This window comes from Equus przewalskii, chromosome 2 (genome assembly GCF_037783145.1).
Source record: "Equus przewalskii isolate Varuska chromosome 2, EquPr2, whole genome shotgun sequence".
In the NCBI taxonomy this organism is placed as follows: domain Eukaryota; kingdom Metazoa; phylum Chordata; class Mammalia; order Perissodactyla; family Equidae; genus Equus; species Equus przewalskii.
Genome location: NC_091832.1, coordinates 7,465,382 through 7,488,636, shown reverse-complemented (window position 1 = coordinate 7,488,636; position 23,255 = coordinate 7,465,382). Strand labels below are relative to the sequence as shown.

The following is a 23,255-nucleotide window of genomic DNA, read 5'->3' as shown; positions in this document are numbered from 1 at the left end:
CCCTGTTTGAAGGGGTAGCTGCTACTTAGTTCCAGACAGTTGTAGGCTTTTGGTAGTGCTTGTCCAGTGTTGCCAGATTGTCCAGTTTTTCAAGAGAAGCCAGAAATCAAGATTTGTTGGGGAGTGGGGGATGGGAGTTTAAGTAAGTGTGTGTTAAATTTTCAGGGTAAAAAAAATTACGTAGGCCAACGAAATGTATCTATGGGCTGGATAAACCTGGATTTTCAGTCCCTGCTTAAAACCATCATAATAGTGTATGAACCTTCTGGGATATCTGAGTGAGAAGAGGGCTGAGGACCAGACCTTGGAGCACTCTAGGGTGGAACTATCCACATGCTCAAAGGAATGATCAGAGAGATTGCGGGAAAGCTAACAGCTTCAACCATATGAAAGTGCTGTTTTTATAGGTCAAAAGTAGTTGCGTATCAACAGTTCTCATGGCTCAACCTAATAGAAGATGAGATAGTCTATAATTCACACTAATAATTTAAAAAATACCCTGTTATTTGAATTTTACCTTCAACTAAAATTGAATCTATTTAATGCTTTAATATATATAGTAACTTATAATGTTGCTTATAATGTATTGGGATAATAATTATAATGATAGCTACATTTGTTAAATATTTATTTTATGCCGGGCGCTATTCAGAGTTTTACTTACGTTAACTCATTCAGTTCTCACAACCTCATGAAGTAAGTACTATTATTGTTTTTATTTTATAAATAAGGAAACTGGGGGCCATGGACACATAGGTAATATAAGACAGAACAGGAATTTGAACACAAACAGTTGTGCTCTAGAGCCATTCTCTTAACTGCTACAAAAAAGTTATTGTAGAGATTTGTCAACTAGTTTATAATTAACTTCTGTACTTTTATCAGAAAAGGAATTAGTGTAAAATACAAGGAACTTTAAATTATAGTGCAGTTTAATGCAATTAAATTTTGTGATGCTAATGCACTGCGCATTCCATTACTTAGTGGAAATAGTAGCAGTAGTGGTGATGGTAACAACAACTGCCATTGCTACTGCTAGATGTCTGTCTCATCAGGCACTGTGTTCAGCAGACACTGTACATTACTTCCAAAATTCCTAAACTTCACAACAATGGGGTAGTTTTATTTTTAGTTTTAGAGGTAGAGAAACAGAGTTTCACTGAAGCTCAGTGTCCAGGTGTGTCTAGAATGAGTAGTTCTTGAAGTGTGGTCCCAGACCAGCAGGATCAGCATCACCTGAGGACTTCTTAGAAACAGAATCTCTGGCCTGGCCCCAGACTTGCTGAATCAGAAACTCCAGGATTGGGCCGTCTCCAGTGATTCGGATGCACTCTAAAGTTTGAGAACCATTGCTCTGGGTCCAGTGGTTTCACGTGTTATTTCAGTTTACTCTCATAACCACCTTATACATTAGATGCAATTTACATATGAGAGAAGTGAGACAGAGAGTCACGTGACCTGGCCTTGATCTTAGATCGTTTCTTACTGTCTCCTAACCTACATAGAAGGGGTGTCTTGCCTTAAGCAAATCTGGTGTGTGAAAAATCTCAATTTTTTAAAGATGAAAATTAGGGATATGTATGTTGTTAGTTCTTCATAAAATAATCCTTCACTTTCAAAGGACTTTTTTGAAGACATCCTTTAAGCAGTATGTTCTCCAAAATGATTTCAAGTATGAAATTTGTTTGCAAATTTATTTAAATATACTTTTAAAGCAATGCAAGTTGCATAAGACAAAATACAACATTTTTAAACAGTAAAAAATACTTAAATTAGAAGAACTTCAGGAACTGTGTAAGTCTTAGTGGAGGTCATCCGTGCTTGGGCTGATAGCTGACCTTTTCAACTCAGTCCGTTAGAGCTCACTCATTTGTTAAAATGCAGAGTTACTACAGATCAGCCCAGTGGTGAAGGAAAGTGTTTAATTCAGAAACGTTATACTGATCAAGTGTATTAGGGCAACATCACCCCGACTGCATTAACATCAGTCAACGCAGCATAGCACATCGCATCATTAATCATTTAGAGGAATCGACAGTACATCATTAGACTAACTTTTGGTTGCAGGCTTGAGTGTCCTCTGCTTTAAAAATAACCGTCTCAGCATTATTGTTAGTAAACAGATTCCATTATGTTCTGTTGATTATTGACTTAAAAAAATTTTTCTCTGCAGTTTTATATTTTTGATTTTTACATGATAAAACCTCCTGAAAACAAAATAACCATTTACAGACTTCATGTAAGGGAAGTAAATCACCTATAACTAATTCTCTAATTAGATGTTATAATTTCAGTAGGTGTTAAATGGGGAAATGCCACTGAATTCATCTATTGGGAGTTTGTTGTATTATCGTAGGAGGATTGGATCTCAGTAGTGTTCCTTTCTTCTTAATTTGCTTTCTGTTCAAGATCCTCCCTGAATATTTGAAATTATAATTTTCCCAAGTTTAACCAATTGTGAACTGTTTGACTTAGTGTGTAGCTTGGATTAGAGTGGATATTTAGTTTTATTTTTTGTTAGTAATTTACATTTTTATCCTACCATTCCCTTCTCCATAGTTTCTAAGTAGTAAAATTAATACCTGCTTACTGTAGAAATTTGGGAAAATATAGAGTAGTATATATATATATTTTTTATTAAGATTATGATAGTTTACAACCTTGTGAAATTTCAGTTGTACATTATTGTTAGTCATCTTGTAGGTACACCACTTCACCCTTTGTGCCCTCCCCCGACCCCCGCTTTCCCCTGGTAACCACCCATCAGTTCTCTTTGTCTATATGTTAACTTCCACCTATGAGTGGAGTCATACAGAGTTTGTCTTTCTCTGTCTGGCTTATTTCACTTAACATAATACCCTCAAGGTCCATCCATGTTGTTGTGAATGGGACAATTTTGTCCTTTTTTATGGCTGAGTAGTATTCCATTGTGTATATATACCATATCTTCTTTATCCAATCGTCAGTTGCTGGGCACTTAGGTTGGTTCCACGTCTTGGCTGTTGTAAATAATGCTGTGATGAACATAGGGGTGCGTGGGACTTTTGGAATTGCTGATTTCAGGTTCTTAGGATAGATACCCAGTAGTGGGATGGCTGGGTCATAAGGTATTTCTATTTTTAACTTTTTGAGAACTATCCATACTGTTTTCCATAGTGGCTGCACCAGTTTGCATTCCCACCAACAGTGTAGAGTAGTATAAAGATGATACTAATAATCACCTATGTGAATCACCTATGTGAATAATCCTACCATGTGAAGATAATTATCAGTAACATGCTTGTGGATTATTTCCTTCTGATCCTTCAGGGGTATGTGTGTATTCTACAAAATTGAGTCATTCTGTGTAAAGTTTCCAGATTTTCAATTTTAAATAGTATATCATGTGAACATTTTCCCATGGCACTAAATATTCTAAGAAAACATGATTTTTAATAGTGACATCATATTCCATTTTATGAATAATCATACTTAACCATTCATCTGTGTTGTACAAATCTTTCTCTATTTTAAGTAATACTTTTTTGAACATCCCTGTACGTAAATCTTGAACCAAATTTCTGTTTACCTTAGGGTTGATAGATTTATAAAAGAATTTGTCAGAACAAAAGACATAAATATTTTTAATATTCCTAAAGCAGTCATCCCCAATTTCTTTGAAGATGGATTGTATCAATTTATAAACTCCCCGTTGCTTCATCACACCCTTCATCAACCCTTAGTATTATAATTTTAAAAGAATGCCGGTCCAGTGCCCCCCACTCAGAAATATATTGTAATGTGTTTATTTCCTCTTTGGTGACTGTTCATTCCTTTCTCTGTTTCTTTGTTGTTGGCGTGCTCATCTTTTTCTTTTTTTTTTTTTTTTTTTAAAGATTTTATTTTTTCCTTTTTCTCCCCAAAGCCCCCCGGTACATAGTTGTGTATTCTTCGTTGTGGGTTCTTCTAGTTGTGGCATATGGGACGCTGCCTCAGCGTGGTCTGATGAGCGGTGCCATGTCCGCGCCCAGGATTCGAACCAACGAAACACTGGGCCGCCTGCAGCGGAGCGCGCGAACTTAACCACTCGGCCACGGGGCCAGCCCCTCATCTTTTTCTTATATCCTTCTTTTTGAAAGGGAATAGGGAATAGTCTTAGAATCACTTATTAACCCTACTATCTAAGAAATTGCTGATATATATTAAGTAATCTTTTTCCCCAATTTGGAACACATTGCTTGGTAGGTATTAGTATGAAGAGTAAATGAAGATATTTAAAGAAAAGCATTTCCCTACTTTAGTATATAATGTGTACCTAAAAATATGCATGAAAGTAGACTGTGTGACTTGAACAAAGACTTGCATGGTATAAGGGGGATGTGTTCTTACCACATACTATAAAGTCCTTAATGACACCTTGCCTTTTAGACACAATATTTATTCATAAGATGTATTCGTATATTTTTCTCCTTTCCTTCAAAAATAGACTTAGAGGCAATGGATCAAAGTGTTATGGATCAGAGTCTAGAGCGAGTTAGGTTGATGATAAAGACTGGCTGTTTTCAGCATGCCTAATGATTTCTCAATTACATTATGTTTATAAAATTTACGTTTGTTGTCACTCCTATTGACACTTTAGTTTTTCTATTCTAATTAAAAGAGTGGTAGAATAGAATGCAAAATATATTAAAATAGTTGCACAGCATTGCTCTTCAAATGGAGATGGTGATGCTGCAAGTACTAAATTGTTGCCTGGCAGGCTTTGCACGATGTGATGACACAAAATATCCATTTGTTGCCTGATATACGAAAATTCAAATTATTCTCTGAGGAGTCAGCGTACAAGAAAATGCAGGTTCTATGAAAGTTGAATAGTCAAATACCGCTTACATAAAATGTAGTCTCATACTTCAAGAGATTTTGGGGACTCAACACTAACTTGAGGGACAATGAAGCATGAAACTGTATGCACTTGTAACTATGATAGGAGTTCAGGGAAAGAAATGATCATGATAGGTAGATTTTTCTACGGTGGTTAAACTTTTAATAAAAGCATTTTACAAATGCAGCCTTATGTAGAAGCCCAAAGGTGAGACAGAAAAGCATGCAGTTGCTCTGGTTGAAGTGAGAGGGTTGAGGGCCTAGAGCCCTGCCCCAGGCAGACCCGAGGGCACTTTGAGAAAATACCAGTATTCAATTTATTTCATCCATTCATTCTTTTCATTCATTTTTATTGTCAACAAATATTTAAGTGCTTATTGTATACTAGGCACTAGGCTGGTTTCTGAGTGTAAAGTAGTGAGCAAAGTGAAGTGCCTATCCTCGAGGATCTCACGTTTTGAAAATCATTATTCTAGAGGAGGCTTCCTGTTTGCACAATTTCAGGTAGTTCTCTGAGCCTGGGTTAAATATCCGTGAGTTAAAGCTCTGTTCTCTGGTAATGCCTGGACTGCACTTACCCTTCTTTTTACTTTTAGATAGCTAACTAGCTGGTGAATTCTCTAAGAAAACGTTCACTTCTGCCAAGATCATCTTTGTCTTTTCAACCTACTTCATTAACTCTACTTATAGTTTATGAACATTCATTTTCATGATCATGACGCTTTAATCAGTGTACTCCACATGTAACATTGGTCCAGCGTGTAAATTCAAGTTGTGTTTCATCACTGCCTTTTCTTTCTTTCTTTTTTTTTAAACTATTTTATCGAGGCCATATGGCTTATAACGTTGTATAAATTTCAGATGTACATTATTATATTTCAGTTTCTGTATAAACTGCATCATGTTCACCACCAACAGTCTAGTTTTTATCTGTCACCATACATATGTGCCCCTTTACCCCTTTTACGCTCCCCCACCCCCTCCCCCTCTGGTAACCACTAATCTGTTCTCCTTATCTATGTGTTTATCTTCCACTTATGGGTAAAATCATACGGTATTTGTCTTTCTCTGTCTGACTTATTTTGCTTAGGATAATACACTCAAGGTCTATCCCTGTTGTCACAAATGGCACGATTTTCTTTTTTATGGCTGAGTGGTATTCCATTGTACATATACTCTGCATCTTCTTTATCCATTCATCTGTTAGTGGGCACTTGGGTTGCTCCCACGTCTTAGCTATTTTGAAATATGCTGCGATGGACGTAGGAGTGCATAAATCTTTTTGAATTATTGATTTCATGTTCTTTGGATAAATGTCCATCAGTAGAATGCCTGGATCACATGGTATTTCTATTTTTAAGTTTTTTGGAAATCTCCACACTGTTTTCCATAGTGGCTGCACCAGTTTGCATTCCCACTAGCAGTGTATGAAGGTTCCCTTTTCTCCACATCCTCTCCAACCCTTTTATCTTGTCTCGTTAATTATTGCTATTCTGACAGGTGAGAGGTGATATCTCATTGTAGTTTTGATTTGTGTCTCCCTAATAGTTAGTGATGTTGAACATCTTTTCATGTACCTGCTGGCCATCTGTATATTTTCTCTGGAAAAATGTCTGTTCAGATCCTCTGCCCCCCCTTTTTTTGGGGAAGCTTAGCCCTGAGCTAACATCCACTGTCAATCTTCCTCTTTTTCCTGGGGAAGACTGGCCGTGAGCTAACATCTGTGCCCATTTTCCTCTACTTTATATGTGGACACCTGCCACAGCATGGCTTGACAAGCAGCGTGTAGGTCCACACCTGGGATCTGAACCGGGGAAACCTAGGCTGCCAAAGCAGAACGTGTGAACTTAACTTCTGCACCACCCAGCCGGGCCCCTCTGCCCAGTTTTTGATCGGTTTCTTCATTTTTTTGTTGTTGAGTGGTACGAGTTCTTTATACGTTTTGGAAATTAATGCCTTGTCAGATATACAATTTGCAAATATTTTCTCCCAGTTGCTGGGTTGTCTTTTTGTTTTGTTGATGATTTCCTTTGTCGTGCAGAAGCTTTTTAGTCTGATGGAGTCCCATTTTTTCTTTTTTCTTTTGTTTTCCTTGCCTGAGTCGACATGGTATTCAAAAAGATATTACTAACACCAATGTTAAAAAGCATACTGTCTATGTTTTTTTCTAGGAGTTTTATGGTTTCAGGTCTTACATTTAAGTCTTTAATCCATTGGGAGTTAATTTTTGTGTATGGTGTGAGATAATGGTCTACTTTCATTCTTTCGCATGTGGCTGTCCAGTTTTCCCAGCACCATTTTTTGAAGAGACTTTCCTCTCTCTGTTGTATGTTCTTGGCTCCTTTGTCGAGGATTAGCTGTCCATAGGTGTGTGGTTTTATTTCTGGGCTCTCAATTCTGTTCCATTGTTCTGTGCATCTGTTTTTGTACCAGTACCATGCTGTTTTGATTAGTATGGCTTTGTAATATATTTTGAAGTCAGGGATTGTGATGCCTCCAGGTTTGTTCTTTTTTCTCAGGATTGCTTTGGCTGTTCAGGATCTTTTGTTGTTCCATGTAAGTTTTAGAATTTTTTGTTCTATTCATTGCATTTTCTTAATATTAAATTTGGAGGACCCTAAGACAGTTTGGCTAATGCCCCAGAAGAAAGAATTAGAATTCAGATCAACTGTAAAGAAGGTGCGTCTTTGCTGTATTGTTGGCTATAGTGAAGACATTTGCTTTGAGTGACTGCCTAGTGGGAGGAATCAGGATCATACAAAAGAGAACTGAGCTGAGCCCTTGTATTTAAGTCAAGTGGGGATGAGTGTCAATTGTTTTTTTTTAACTTGGAGAGGATGATTGGAAAATTTTTCTGAGATGATGATTCTATTCTAGCAGTGAGCCTCTGAGGAATAAAAGAAGGAAGTGGGGTGAAGAAGCAGCAAACACTTATAAAGGGTGCAGTTAATGTTGTGCTAGGTACTGTAATTCTCATATGTACCCCATATATGCTTATGAGATAGGTATTTTTATTCCCATTTTACAGATAAGGAAACTGAGGCTTGAAGGATTTTTTGTCCAAGGTAACCAGATAGGAAATAGCCAAGCCTGAATTCAGACCCATGCTATTTTCATTACACGGTGTTGCTTGTTCAGGCCTTTTCTGCCTTGGTACCCTCAGCCACACTGACTTCTCTTTTCACCATGCCTTGGCCTCTTTGCAACTCTAGCTTCACTGCTGTTTTCTCTTCTTATAAACAGTACAGCAAGCTTCCTACTCTGATAGTAGTTAGTGTTTTCCTGCTGTCAGGTGGTTTACTTGTCACAGTTTCTCCTGTGGTCAGTGTATATCCAAGTTCTCACTGGGCAGGGGCCCAGCTGAGGCAAGGGAACTGGGACATTGTTCAGAAGAGACTGGTGTGAGTCATGGCATGAAGCATGAGGTAGCAATCTGTCACCAAGTGGGAGGGAAGCTTAGACGACTGGCCAAAGGAAGGCCCAGGAATGTTCTCTGTATGGACTTAAAGGTAGGGAGTCAAACATTGACCTGTACCCTATTTAATTTTATTCCTGTTCTGGCTTCAGAGTTCTCTTAATATGTCAACTGAGGGAACATACCCAAGTTATTGAAGAAAACAACCAACGTATCTTCTCATATTTATTCCTCCTTTGCAGAGAAGGTCCTGCCTATCTCAGAAGCCTAAATGTGGAGCAGGGAGTCACCAGTAAAATGAGGATGGCGTGACTGACCTCCAGAATTCTTGTAATATTAGAGCAAATACTCACCATGATGCCTACCAAATAGCAGAGCTCAAAAAATCGTAGCTGTTGCTCTTCTTATTTTTAATTTTATGAAGTTGCTGATGGTCGTGCTGCCGCTGTTCTAGGATTCCCTTTTCTCCTTTTTCTAGCCTAGAGTTTGAGCTAGAATAACCCAAATTAGGTTCTTGAAAATGCCACCCTCTGAGTATGGTACCAGGGATGCAAAGCTAATTCCCTGCTCTTCAGGGAGCTCTCAGTTCAATAGGAGGAATGACTATGGGAGTATTTACTAGAAAGATAATGAATGAGGATAGCAGCTGGGTGCAGGGTCGGTACCAAAGACTTACGTATATGTTCTCATTTAACTCTTTAAGCAAGCCCAAGAGACAGTTATGAGGAAACTGAGGAATAGAATGCTAAATCACTTACCAAGGTACACAGTTTGGAACAACTAATTATAGTACAATGTACAGTACAATGTACAGTGTACAAACACTATGGAGACCTATGGAAATGTAGAAGAGAGAACTGGTGGAGGCAGGAAAATCTTCATGGAAGAGATGATTTTTTTTTTTTTTTTTGAGGAAGACCAGCCCTGAGCCAACATCTGTGCCCATCTTTCTCTACTTTATATGTGGGACGCCACCACAGCATGACTTGCCAAGCGATGTGTAGGTCCTCACCCGGGATCTGAACTGGTGAACCCCAGACCACCGAGGCAGAATGTGTGAACTTAACTGCTGTGCCACCAGACTGGCCCCAGAAGAGATGATTTTGATGCAGGTTTTGAAGGATGAAAAAGAGATGGGATAGACAGGGATAGAAGCAAAAGGAAAAAAATACTTACCAAACTTCAGAGAAAGGCGAAACACGTTCCAAGTAAAGGGAAAGTATACGCAAAAGCTTGGAAGTATGAAAAAGGATGACGTGTTTGAGAAATGTAGTAAGGGTAGTATGTTTTAGAATATGTGGGAGGTAAGTAGAAGGAGGCTTGTGTTTAGTCTGGAACCAGATAGATCATCAAAGGTCTCATCTACCAGAATGATCAATTAAAACACCTTTTCTGAAAGTTAGGGAGAGGCAGCAGGTAGTTTAGTCAGGGAAGTGTCATTATCACATTTGTGGCTTAGAAGAAACATTGGGACCTCTTTGTGGGATGCTTTGGAGAGAAGTGAGATTGGAGACAGGGAGGCCAGTTTGGAGCTCACTGCAGAAGTTCTGGTGAGAGGTGATGGGGTTTCTGAACAAAGGCAGTAAGAGGGCCCCAGAGAGGATAAACACAAAGGTAAGTGTGCCAGAATTTGGTGACTAACTGCATATAAGAAGATAGGGGAAAAGAAGTCCAGAATTATCTCCAGCTTTTTGACAGAGTAATGGGAGAATGGTGGCACCAGTCTTTGAGCTGTATCAAGGATGTATCATTTTCACTGCTATGTCACCAGTGCCTGCCTGCTATGGACATGTGTGCCTGCAAATATCTTGTTGAATGGAAGTGTAACTTTGGGATATATCATGGGTGAATGCAATTGTTGGGAAAAATATGTGGAGTTATCCCTCTGAAAAAAGCTTCAGAGCTTCAGATGCCTGAGAAAGTAGTCTTCATTTAAAAAGAGTCACAAGTCCACCAACTTAGACTTGAAAAGAGGAACTCAGATATGTGGGGAGCAGTGTCTCGCTTTTACTTTCACAGAGTGTACTCTGTTTTTTAACGGAAGGGCTATGACTAGAATGTGACTGTTTGAAATATGTAAGTTGACTTTTTATTTTTATTTTTATTTTTTTTTTTAAGATTGGTGCCTGAGCTAACATCTGTTGCCAATCTTCTTCCTTTTTATTTTTTTTTCCTTCTTCTCTCCAAAGCCCCCTGGTACAGAGTTATATATTCTAGCTGTGCCATGTGGGATGCTACCTCAGCATGGCTTGATGAGCGGTGCCATGTCTGCACCTGGGATCCGAACTGATAAAACCCTGGGCCGCTGAAGTGGAGCGCTTGAACTTGACCACTTGGCCACAGGGCCGGCTCCTCTAAGTTGGTTTTTTGACCATGTTCCCTGTGTGAAAGTTTCTAGCCATCTTGCAGAACTTTTCAATGTGAACCAAATGGAGTCCTTTCCTTTTAGGAATCTGTGTTTTTAGGTTAATGATAAATCAAGGTAATGCCGTAAATACAACGTACAGTTGAGTTTTAGTAATGTGGGCAGGTTGGTGGACAGAGAAGCAAATCTGAGTTATAGGTTATCTGGAGAGAAATGCCCTTTTCTAGCTTTATATATAGACACTAGAACTAAACTAATATTGTTGTCTCATATTATTTTTAGCATGATTTATCATTAAGAATTTCGTTTAGTGTTATTTATACCTTGTACTTAGTTGGTTTAAGCGTAGTTATTTGTTATAAATTATTATAAATGCAAGCCCTAAATTTTAGAGAGGACTGAATCAATGACATTTTACTATATCCAGATTGTGTTCTACCAGATAGAGTTACATTTGTGGAATGGACTGGGGTTGTGTCTGAATTTATACTGCAGTCTTGGTCTGGAAATGTATGCTTTCCTGAAGAAAGGTGAAGAGATCATATTAACAGCTTACAGCCAAACATAGAGAAGGAAGGAAGTAGCTTATTGCTAGCTCTCTGCCCTGAGCAGAATTCCTTGAGGAGTTACTGGGGGCAAAGAGTGAAGCCTTCAGAAAGGTTGTTTAGTAGGAATATTATAAGATTATAAAACAGAAGTCCCTCTACTGTACTTTATACCCTGAAGATATATTTGCATAATTTTTTAAAGTCTAAAGGGCTTCTCTACCCTCACTGTGTAAGGAATAACATCTATTTTCAGAAAACTCTAGCATTTTATTTAAAGTAAATGAACCAATCATTATAATTTCTTATTAATGTGATTCTGTCACTTTGTTAGGCCACGTCTCTTTTGGCCTTATTTGCTTTGGAAGTGGTCAAAAGAATTAAGTGGCAGATTCTCTTTTCTTATAGGTGTATTTTATTTGCCTTGCTTTGGTTTTCTTCTTGAATTTTCTAACGTGTATTATTTTTTTTCTCTTTCCTTTCATTGCCTAATTCAAAAGTTGAGTGATTCTGTAACATCATTCTTCCTTTTTGAATAGCCATTAACCTTGGTAATCAGTGAAAGTACTTTTGAAGTTTCTCCTCATAAACTGAGACTTGGCTTCAGCTTCTTTCAATTTCCTCCTTCTATCTCTCTCCCTTCCCTTCCTCAGAATGCATTAAAGACGTATTCTATTTTTTAGCTTCTCCTGGAGAGGGAGTATTTTATAGCAATACATATTTGAGTACTGTTAATTAATAAATTCAATAAAACTTGATAATGAGATTTTTCAGGAGGTCAGGTTTACCACATTTTAGGAGTAATTAAATGAGTCTCTTTAAACCCAAAATAAAATTTTGCAACTCACCACTCTGAACCTGTTTTTCCTCCTATATTCTCTGTGTTGTGGAAAAGCACTTCCATTTACCCAGTAACCAAATTTGAAGCTTTCTCTTTCTCCACATCTGCATTCCCTCCATTCTCCCTACATCAAATGAGTCACCATGTCCACTGGACTCTACCTTTTCTTTAAGCTCCAAGTCACTGACATAGTCCGGTCTTTATCACGTCTTACTGTCACAGTTTCTGTATGTGTCCTTTTTAACTTTCTTCTCTCCCCTTTTCTGGGCTCTCTTCTGCCAAATCATCCTTTTTATTGATAACCTGGATAAGCTCTCTAAAACCATCCTATGCCTCACATTTTTTTCTATTCCCCTCAGTATTAAGTTTTAAAGATTGACAACTCAAATCCTATTTTTTTAGAAGCCAAGATTAAGGAATAGTGACCCCTTTACTAAAACCTGGAATTAAATTAGTTAGGAAACATCTTCTGCAGGAGCTAAAATTATTAGGCTATATTTACATGTAGATTTGGTGAGGATTTTCCTTGACCAGGAATAAGTTGACTTAGAAGCATGTGATTGTAGAATGAATTGAAGAGAACCCATTAATCTACATCTGATTTTCATTGTCTGCTTTGACTGAATCAGACATAGACATATCCAGTTGCCCAATACAATGCTGACTCTGTCCAGGAGAAGCACAGTATTGCTTCAGAGAGTCAAAGCAGAAGTTGTGGGGGAGAAACACTTTTGTAAATATTTGCTTGTGTTTTATTCAACAGTTGAGAGACTTTAGCTAAAACTATTCATAAATCTTTGAGGGAGCCAATTATGGCAGCTTTAAAGAATACTAAACAAAAATAATGATTTCTTAGGAAATCCAACCTATTTTTAGATTCCAAAAATAAAAATGGAACCATACACTGAATAATGAAATCAGTGGATCATTATTCTTCTTTCAACAAATATTTACTGAGCACTTGTTTGCCCAGCATGATTCTAGGGGCTTGGGATACATCAATAAATAAAATAAAGATCCCTGCCTTTGCAGAGCTTACATTCCAAAGACAGGAGACAGACTGTAAATAAGAAACATAGATATCTATATATATCAGAAGGGATAAGTACAATGGAGAAAAGAAAAAGTAGAGCAGGATACAGGGAACTGGAGATACTGGGCTAGGGGGCCAGGTTTTTTTTTTTTTTAAGATTTTATTTTTTTCCTTTTTCTCCCCAAAGCCCCCCAGTACATAGTTGTATATTCTTCGTTGTGAGTCCTTCTAGTTGTGGCATGTGGGATGCTGCCTCAGCGTGGTTTGATGAGCAGTGCCATGTCCGCGCCCAGGATTCGAACCAACGAAACACTGGGCCGCCTGCAGTGGAGCGCGAGAACTTAACCACTCGGCCACAAGGCCAGCCCGGGCCAGGTTTTAATATATGCTGGTCAGGAGACTTCATTGAGAAGCTGTCATTTAGAAGATGACAAATTATCATTTATCTGGTAATTAGGAATATCAGTTAGTTTCTAAGAACACGTCGGGCTTTGAGAATTAAGAAAATATGCATCAGATTCCATCCGAGACCTGGGGGAGTACACAGCTGGGCAAGGAAAGGAAAAAATGTAAACAAATGAGCATTATAGTGTTATAGATGCTTTGATAGAACCCTATACAAAGTATATTAAGATACATAGACCTTTTTTCTCTCATCTGATCTCACTGCTGTTGTTAGGATAAGCAGTTTGTTTAGACTATGGCTCTTAAACCTGAGTATTAAAACATTGGCTTAGATTACTTTAGATTTAGAGTCACGTGAGTTGGTTTTTCTCTCTCCACACCTCTTTATTACCTTCTTTAAAAAACACTCCCTAACAAACCAGCCTGTCCAAACTTGTTACAAATTATAGTCAGTGGCACTTCAAACCACCTAATTATCTAAGTGGAATGTTTTTATTTAGTATCTGTCCAGCTATCTGTCATGTACCACCCACAAATACACGAGTACCTGTAAAATGTGCAAGGCACTTTTGCCAAGAGCTAGAAATACAACAGATAAGACTGACAAGCTTCTGCTTTCTAGGAGCTTACATTGTAGTGGAGGAGGCAATCAATAAGAAATCAAATAAGATGTCACATGTAGTATATACCAGTGGTTCTCAAATTTTTTGGTCTCAGGACACCTTTACAAACTTATTGAGGACTCCGAAGAGCTTTTGTTTATGTGGGTTATATATATTGATATTTACCAGGTTAGAAATTAAAACTGAGAGATTTAAAAGATTATTTATTCACTTAAAAATATCAATAACAAATCCATTATGCTAATAACATTTTATGAGAAAGTAACCATTTTCACAAACAAAAAAATAGAGGAATGGCATTGTTTTACATTTTTGTAAATCTTTTTAATGTCTGGCTTAACAGAAGATTGGTCGAACTGTATGAAGAAAATATAGTCTCGTATAGATATATAGTTAGAAAGTGAAGGAGTATTTTAATAGCTTTTTCAGATAATTGTGAATATTCTTTGATACTTCACTCAAACCTAACAAGTTATAGTTTCTTAAAGGTTTCTTGCTGGATAGAATCTGAAACTATAACAATGAAATTTATATATGAAATACTCTATTACAGTTAAATCTGTTGGTCTGTCTGGCACTTTGAATGGATCTTTTACATTATATATGGTTTTGTAACATCATGCTTTGGTCGTATGTGGATCTTCCAAATATTTACACATTTCATTATATGACATAAAAAAATTACGTTTGTTGATATTGCCCCAAACTCATCAGAAAAGTCTTTAAGTATTGAGAATCTGTCAAGTTCATGGTAGCTGGCAAATACGGTTTTCTAAAATTCTACTGTTTGCTTAAAAGCCTTAGTGTTATAATTGGCAACAAAAACTGTCAGTTTTCCCTGAAATGACAAACTTACTTCCATCATTTTCAGGGAAATATCTGCAAATATCCCAGTGTGAATAATATAGTTTGTCAGTTGTTCTTTCAAGTAAAAATGATGTTCCGTGAGAAAAGTGCCTCTTAGTTCACACCTCAAACAGTTGCACAAGTGCTTTTCCTTGAGATAATCGTTATAATTTGGTATGCAGCAGAAGTACTTTATGTGTACTTTCCGTTTGTCACATAGACTATTTAAAAAGCATATACTCAAGGGTCGAGATTTAATGATGTTACTGCTTCTTCAAACGCATTCTTAAGTGAAACAGGAATTTTTTTTCTTGCACGTGAGTGGTGGTGGAGAATACAAAGAGCAGTTCAGTTTGGTGCCATTGCCTCCATTCGGGCTAAGGTTCTAGCAGTTTTACCGCCATTGCTCTTGTACCATTAGTGCAAATGTCAATGCAGTGAAAAACACAGATAGTGTTATTAGTAGTAGTATGAGAATAGTTTTGCCTAAAGGACCCCTTGACCTCATTGGACCCCAGTGTTTTTATGTATGTTATGTCACTCGATTTTCACAGTAGACCTTTGTAGTTGGTATTAGTAACTCCTTTGGAAATTTGTGGATGCAACTCAGTGCTGGGAAGTACTGTCCTCCTGAGGTCACATGAAAGTAGTGAGACTGGGACTTGAAACCAAGTTTTCTGACTAGAGTTTTTGGCTTTTGCTCTTTCTCCTTTGTACACTATCTCCAAAGTATGGGAAAGTTTCTGTTGCCTCTCTTAAGAAGGACTTTGCCTAGCAGGAAGGGCATGGATGGGATAAGGCTTATTCAACAGGGCTGGGGTGCTTGAAGCCTACAGTCTGCTTTCTAGGTACTGTGTTATTGCAAAATACTGAACTTTTGTGTTTCTCTACTCTGGAAAATGAGAATAATAATAGTAATACCTATCTCACGTAGTTGTTGGGAGGATTAACTAGTTAATACATGTTATATGTTTAGATATATGTGTCAGACGGTGCTGACACAAATTAAGCGCTGAATAGAGTTAGCTTTTATAATTTACACAGATAAAGACAAGACTCAGGCATTTCAACAGAGGGAACAACTTGAGCAGAAGCTGGGAATTGTGAGTCATGTGAGCAGTAAGTATAATGTAACTGAAATATGGTGGCTTGTGGAAGAGTATATTGGGAGGTAAGATTGGAAATGTAGATATGGTCCTGATTATAGCTGGACCAGAGCTATAAACTATTGCTTGAAATTGTGCCTCTAATACCTAGGACAATGACTGGTATATGGCATGTGTTTATATACTATTTGAATATTGGAATATTTGAATAAATTTAAGGAAGGAGAGAGCAAGTCCTCTTATCATGAGCAACATATATGGAAGAGGTGACATTTCAGTGTAGCCCAGAAAAATGAATAGGATTCTAATAAGCAGATATCAGAGGCTATTAGAATGGGTGAATATAACACCTCACTGAACAATGTACCACTAACCAACCAAATGATTGTGCTTTCCAGGAGACTAAATTACTTGAGATCATGGATTGTGTAATCCTTGCTCTTATCTCCAACAGAGTACCTGGTGCATCCAGGGGCTCAGAAGACATTTGAGCAATGTCTCAGCGCTTAATCTTGTAAATATGTTTTTTGCATAATGTTTTTGTTTCACAATAACTTTCAGAGAAAAGGAAGCCTTCTTGACTGCTAATTCTTCTTTTTACTTCAATTACAAAACAAGCAAATAACCACTTCCTTTCGCAAAAAAGGCAGTAATTTATTCAGAGTTGTGTCTTAAAGGAGAAGATCAGGAATGTCAAGGTGTAGGAGTTTTGGAAACTTGTCTTAAAATCTACTTCAGGAGCTGGCCCCGTGGCCGAGTGGTTAAGTTTGTGCACTCCGCTTTGGCGGCCCAGGATTTCACTGGTTCAGATCCTGGGTGTGGACATGGCACTGCTCATCAGGCCATGCTGAGGCAGCATCCCACACAGCACAACCAGAAGGACCTACAACTAGAATATACAACTATGTACTGGGGGACTTTGGGGAGAAGAAGAAGAAGAAGAAGAAAAAAAAAAGAAGATTGGCAACAGGTGTTAGCTCAGGTGCCAATCTTTAAAAAAAAAGTCTAAATATGTGTAATGTAGGAAATGTGAATGGATATGTATGAAAAGAGCTAAGATTATAGAATCCTGAAAAACATGTTTTACTTACTGGACAAATACTGTTTTTCTTTCTGTGCACCTTATATTGTTTCTGTATAAGCCAGGTGTTATTGGGCATTAGAAATTACTGGTAATCCCTTCCCTATTCATTTTCTCTGGCTAATTGTTTATTAGGTTATTAATAGAACTTGTTTTCCCTTAAGGCTGTATGTGATAATAACATTGACATTTTAGTATATGTCAGGTACTGTGGTAAATATTGTACAGATTATCTCATTTAAACCTTACAACAGCCTTATAAGGTCTAGGTACTATTATCATCCCCATAAATAATAATTATCATCCTCAGATTATAGATGAGAGAAGTAAACCTCAGAGAATTTAAGTAACTTGTCCAAGGTCTGAGTGAATATGGACAAGGCTAGATATAAGAGCCAACCTTCTAACCTTTACACTACACTGCTTAAGAGATACTGAATAGCAATGGCTTTGTGGGACTTTGGGATGGCTTAGAGCAGTGTTTTCCAAACTGACCACAATCTATTAGTGGATTGTGAATCTTATTTAGTGGGCCAAGATCAGCATTTTAAAAAAAGTGAACTACAACACAGAGAAAATATCAATGTGTATGGCATATAGTAAGAGCAAATGTTGTTTTGTGGAACTAATGTTTCAGTTTTATGTGTATATGTGCACATATATGCTTATATTTATTTGTGAATTGAATCATGTTATAAAAAGCATTTCTTACTGTGAGCTACAGCCAAACAAAATTTGGAACCCGCTGGCTCAGAGAACGGAAAGAGAGCTTGAAGAAAGTAATGAAGAGGAAAGATAGATACTAAAGAAGAAATTCTAGAGATAAACTGTATAAATAACATTTTTTTAAAAGGAAGAAAGAGTTAACCTATCTTTATACATATGGGGAAAATAATGTACTATTTATAAGTTGTTTTAACTAATTCCTTAAATTGTGCCCTTTTAGTAGGGATTCACTCAGAATTAGTGTAGCTTTAATTTTATTTCTAGAGGGCTGCCTCTGCAGGTGGTTTGTGAATTGTGTATATCGTTACTATGTTTTTATTTCTCATATGAACAAATAATTATGATTGAATAATAACCAGACATCTCATTGGTGCTTCATATACACAAAGGTGTTTTTCCTATTAGATTCAGTAGGATAGAGGTTTGTTTACTGGCTCATTGGAGAATGGGAGAAGGTGGGCTAGGTTAGTCAGAATAATAGAATGTTGAATTTTCAGCTGGAAGGGACAATTTAGTCCAAGCTTCCAATTTTTAAGAAAATTATTGTAAAAAGCACATAACATTAAATTTACCATCTTAACCATTTTTAAGTTGTATAGTTCAGTAGTGTTAAGTATACTGTTCACATTGTCGTGCTGGGTGGACGCTTGGCCAGCGTTTTCTTCCAATGGCGTCACTGATGCTCTCCATCCTATCCCCAAGTGGCCAGGACATTCCCCAGAACTCTTCCCTCCCCCACCCCCTCTCCCCACGCCCCTACCCCCACCAAGATGGGACTTTCTATTGCATTCCCTTTCCCGCCTCACCATCCATCCACCCACCCAGGGTGGCCATCCCTGTCTCCACCCCTGCATCCATCACCAGCTTCGTGCACCGAGAGGGGACCCATCTTTAGGGTTTTCTATATATAGAATCATGGCATCTGTAAACAGTGAGAGTTTCATTTCTTCATTTCCTATGTGGATTCCTTTTATTTCTTTTTCTTGCCTAATTGCTCCAGCCAAAACCTCTAGTACTATGTTGAATAGGGCTGGTGAGAGTGGGCACCCTTATCTTGTTCCTGTTCTCAGAGGGATGACTTTCAATCACTTAGAATTGATTTTTGTGTATAGTGCAAGTTAGGGTCAGGTTTCGTTTCTTCCCCATATTGTCCAACACTATTTAACAGAAGATTGTTCCTTACTGCTCTTTGGTGCCACATTTGTCACAAATCGTGTCCATATGTGTATATGAATGGGCTTATTTGTAGGCTGTGTTCTATTTCATTTGTTTCTTTATCTATCCTTGCTCCAATATCACATTTTCTTAATTACTGTAGCTTTATAATAAGACTTTATATTTGATAGAGTAAACTCTTTAGGAATGCTTCTCTTTCCAAATACCTTTTGGAATTTTTATTTGCATTACATTTAATCTATAGATCATTTTGAATATTGTTAGGGTATTGAATCTTCTAATCCATGAAGTGGTATTTCCATTTATTTATATCTTGTTTGATTTATCTTAATAGTGTTTTTTAAATATAATTTTAAAAAATTTGAAACAACCTCACACTTACAGAAAAGCTGCAAGTACAGTACAAAGAACTTTCCCCCTGGAACTGTTTGAGAGGAAGTTGCTAACTGGTTGTCCCGTCATCCCCAAATGCTTTATTGTATATTTCCTGCAAACAAGGAAATTTTCCTGTATACACACTATACAGCCATTAAAATCAGGAAATGAAGATTGGTGCATTAATACCATCTAATCTTTAAACTCTATTCAAGTTTTACCAGTTTTCCTTATAATGTCCTTTATAGCAAGAGGATCTGGTTCAGAATCACATTTTGCATTTAGTTGTCTTGTCTCTTTGGTCTCTTTCAGTCTGAAACAGTTCCTCAGTCTTTCCTTGACTTTTATGACCTTGACACTTTTGAAGATTATAGGCTAATTATTTTGTAGAATAGCCCCTAGTTGTTTTTTATTTTCTGATCTTTCTTCATGATTTGATTCAGATTACATGTCTTTGGCCTGAAGATCACAGAAATGATGCTGTGTTCTTACCACAGGATTTCAGTTTGTCTTGTTACCGATGGCATTTACTTTGAGCACCTGTTTAAGGTGGTATCTGCCAGGCTTTTATTGTTAAATTTTGTCTTTTTCCCTTCTCAATTAATATTTTGGGGGGAGATATTTTGAAGCTATGCCAATACCCCATTCCTCATCAAGCTTTCAATTTGTGTGTATCAGTAGCAACTCATGATTTCCTGTTTTACTCAATGGATTATAATTCTTTACTTCATTATTTATTTTGATGCTCAAATTGTCCTTGCTTTGGTCAGTAGAATTCCCTTTAAATTGACTTCTGTGTTGTTTTACCATGTTTCTGTCATTTCCCTGAGTATTACCTTCCTTACTTTCTGGCACAAAAAAGTTGTTCCAGACTTATTTTCTACCTTTCCTGTCCTAGTTCTGGAATCAACCATTTTTCCAAGGAACTCTATTTCCTTTTAATGGAGAATGGTATTTGGAAATCAACACCTGGTGCTGCGTGTACTTATTGTTATTGAGTGTCATATTGCCCAGACCCTCTCAGAGCTAAGACAAATGTGAATGTTATATATGTGTGTATGTACACACATGTGCATCCTTTTTCATATTTCCATATGTATTTACTTACCTATATATTGAAAACTATGAGTTCATACTGATACCTCCATGTCCAATCTCACACTTCAGAAATCATTTTGGTTTTCTCCCTTACAATATTTGTGACTCTATTTTCCAACAGTGAAATCCTTTATCCTTGTTGTTTTTACTTGATCGATCCTTCTGTATGTAATATTTCCCCTCCTCACTCACTTCCCTTGTGTGGATGTCACCCCTCACTCCACTCAGCCTTGGAAACCTTGGGCTAGACTCACCTCATCCCCTGCAGGATGGACTCCCTCCTCCCAGTTTTTGGGCTCCCACTCCTCATGCTCGACATTTCCACTGTGTAGATTCTCTCTTCATCCTGCTTGGGCTTTAATGCCCGTGCCAGGTTGTCCCTTGTCATGATGTATGCCCTCCTTGCTCTGCTCAGGCTCTTATGTCCTGAGCTGGATCTTCCACCCGTTTGGTACAATACTTTTAACTAAACCGCAGAGCTCATTTTATTTTTCCCTCTAAAGCCCCTTTTCTGTTCTAGGATTTAGTCCAAGATCCCACATTGCATTTAGTTATGACAGTTCCTTTTTCTTTGCTTGTCTGTCATGACCTTGACATTTTTGATGAGTATTAGTTATATTGTAGATGTCTCTCAATTTGGGCTTATCTGATGTTTTCTCATTATTAGATTGAGATTATATACTTTTAGTAAGAATACCACAGAAGTGATGCTCTTTCCTTCTCAGTGGATTGTATTGGGGGATATATGATATACATAAATTTATTTCTGGTGATGTTAACTTTGATTACTGGATTAAGGTTGTAACTGCCAGGTTTCTCCATTGTAAAATTACCATTTTTCCCTTTGTAATTGATAAATACCTTGGGGGAGATACTTTGAAACTCTGCTAATATCCTGTTTCTCCTCACACTTTTGCTTTAGCTATCAGTATGCCGTCAGTGGATCTTGCCTGCAGTAATTATTGCTATGGTGTTTGTCTAATGTTGATTTTTAAATTTCTTTCATTCCTTCTATACTTATGAATTGTGATTCTTCTGAAGGAAGAGCTGTGCCTTCTTCCCCATTTGTTTTCTTATTCACTTATTTATTTATATCAGTATTGGACTATTGGATGTTGATTTTATTCTATGGGTTGTAAATCCAGGACTATCAGTTCTCCTGTTGCACAGATTATTCAGACTTTGGCCATTGGAGCCCCTTCACATGCCCTCATTCTTTTTCAAGCACTTCCTATCTTTATCTGTCTGTCTAAACTGTGGGTTCATATCGATACCTCCAATTCTAGATCAACACCACATGGTTCTTTCTAGCCTTCTTTCTTTCCTTATTTGTAAATTTTCTTCTCTGACAATGAGAAACCTGGTTCTTATTACCTATAATATAGTCATTTGTTTTTAGTTACAGAATTGCTAACCTATACTCTTATGAAAACCAGATTTACCAACTAGAGTACAGTATTTGTATACAGTTCTTTTCTTGTTTAGCTTTGCATTATGTAGTCAGAACACTGTTTTCAGTGTTACTTAGGGTTAATCTTTTCTTTCTCATTCCCTTCAGTGTGATTGTCTTATTCATTTGTAGTACAGTTAGGTTAATTTGTTACTGCTTGTATTCTATTTTGGGTTTCCCTTCCCTGTGCTGGTTGATTTTAGTTAATTTTTTTTTGAGAGTATGTGAAACATTACTATGGTTCTATAGAGTCTGAGTATATACAAAAAGATAAATTTGGAGAAATGTTCCTACCTCCATACCCTTACTAACTTGTTCCCATTTTCCCTGGCTTTCTGTCCTTTCCCGCTTATGCCTGGTAGCTGACTACTCTCTTTAGTTTTGAGTTCATCCTTCTAGTATTTCTTTTGCACAAACAAGCAGATACATGTGTATTTTCTTATATTCCTTTCTTTCTTACACTAAAAATACCACACTGGTTTTTAAAATTTCATTCCAGTGTATCTAGAAATCACTCCAAAGAGACCTTCCTCATTCTCTCTCTCTCTTTTTTTTTGTGAAGAAGATTGGCCCTGAGCTAACATTTTTTGCCTATCTTCCTCTTTTTCCTCGAGGAAGATTTGTCACTGAGCTAACATCTGTGCCAATCTTCCTCTACGTTATGTGGGATGCCACCTTGATGAGCAGTGCTCGGTCCGTGCCTGGGATCCAAACCTGCAAACCCTGGGCCGCTGAAGTGGAACACGTGAACTTTACCACCATGCCACTGGGCTGGCTCCCTCATTCTCTTTTTGATACCTGCATGGTTCTCCATGATTTATTCAACCACTCTCCTCTGTATGAGTATTTAGGTTGTTTCTAGTATTTTGCAATTATAAACATTGCTACAGTGAATAACTTTAGTCATTTGTATTTTCTTATTGTTGGATGTTGGGTTTTTGTGTATTCAACCAACCTTGTATTTCTGGAATGAACTCAACTTGGACATGACATATTAATGTCTTATATAGGATTTTTGTATGTCTATTATTGAATTAAAATTGCCTATAATTTTTTTTTCTCTCGTAACAGTCTTGTCAGTTTGGTATCAAAGTTATGCTGGCCTTACAAAAGAGTTGGGGAGTGTTTCTTCTTTTTCTGTTCTCTGTAAGATTTTGTATTAGATTGGCATTATTTCTTCATCAAATGTTTGACAGAATTGTCTGGTGAAACTTTCTGGGCCTGGAGTTTTCGTAGTGGGATGATTTTCAGTTACTTTAATGTTAGAGCATTTTTGATCTACCAAAAGAGTACTTTCCTATAGTCCCAAC

At 37.4% G+C, this 23,255-nt stretch overlaps 1 protein-coding gene across 18 annotated transcripts in view; it reads left to right on the top strand.

Moving 5' to 3' along the window:
- Positions 1-23,255, top strand: part of OSBPL9 (oxysterol binding protein like 9) — a 156,064-nt gene that overhangs the window by 54,730 nt on the left and 78,079 nt on the right. The window lies entirely within an intron of this gene.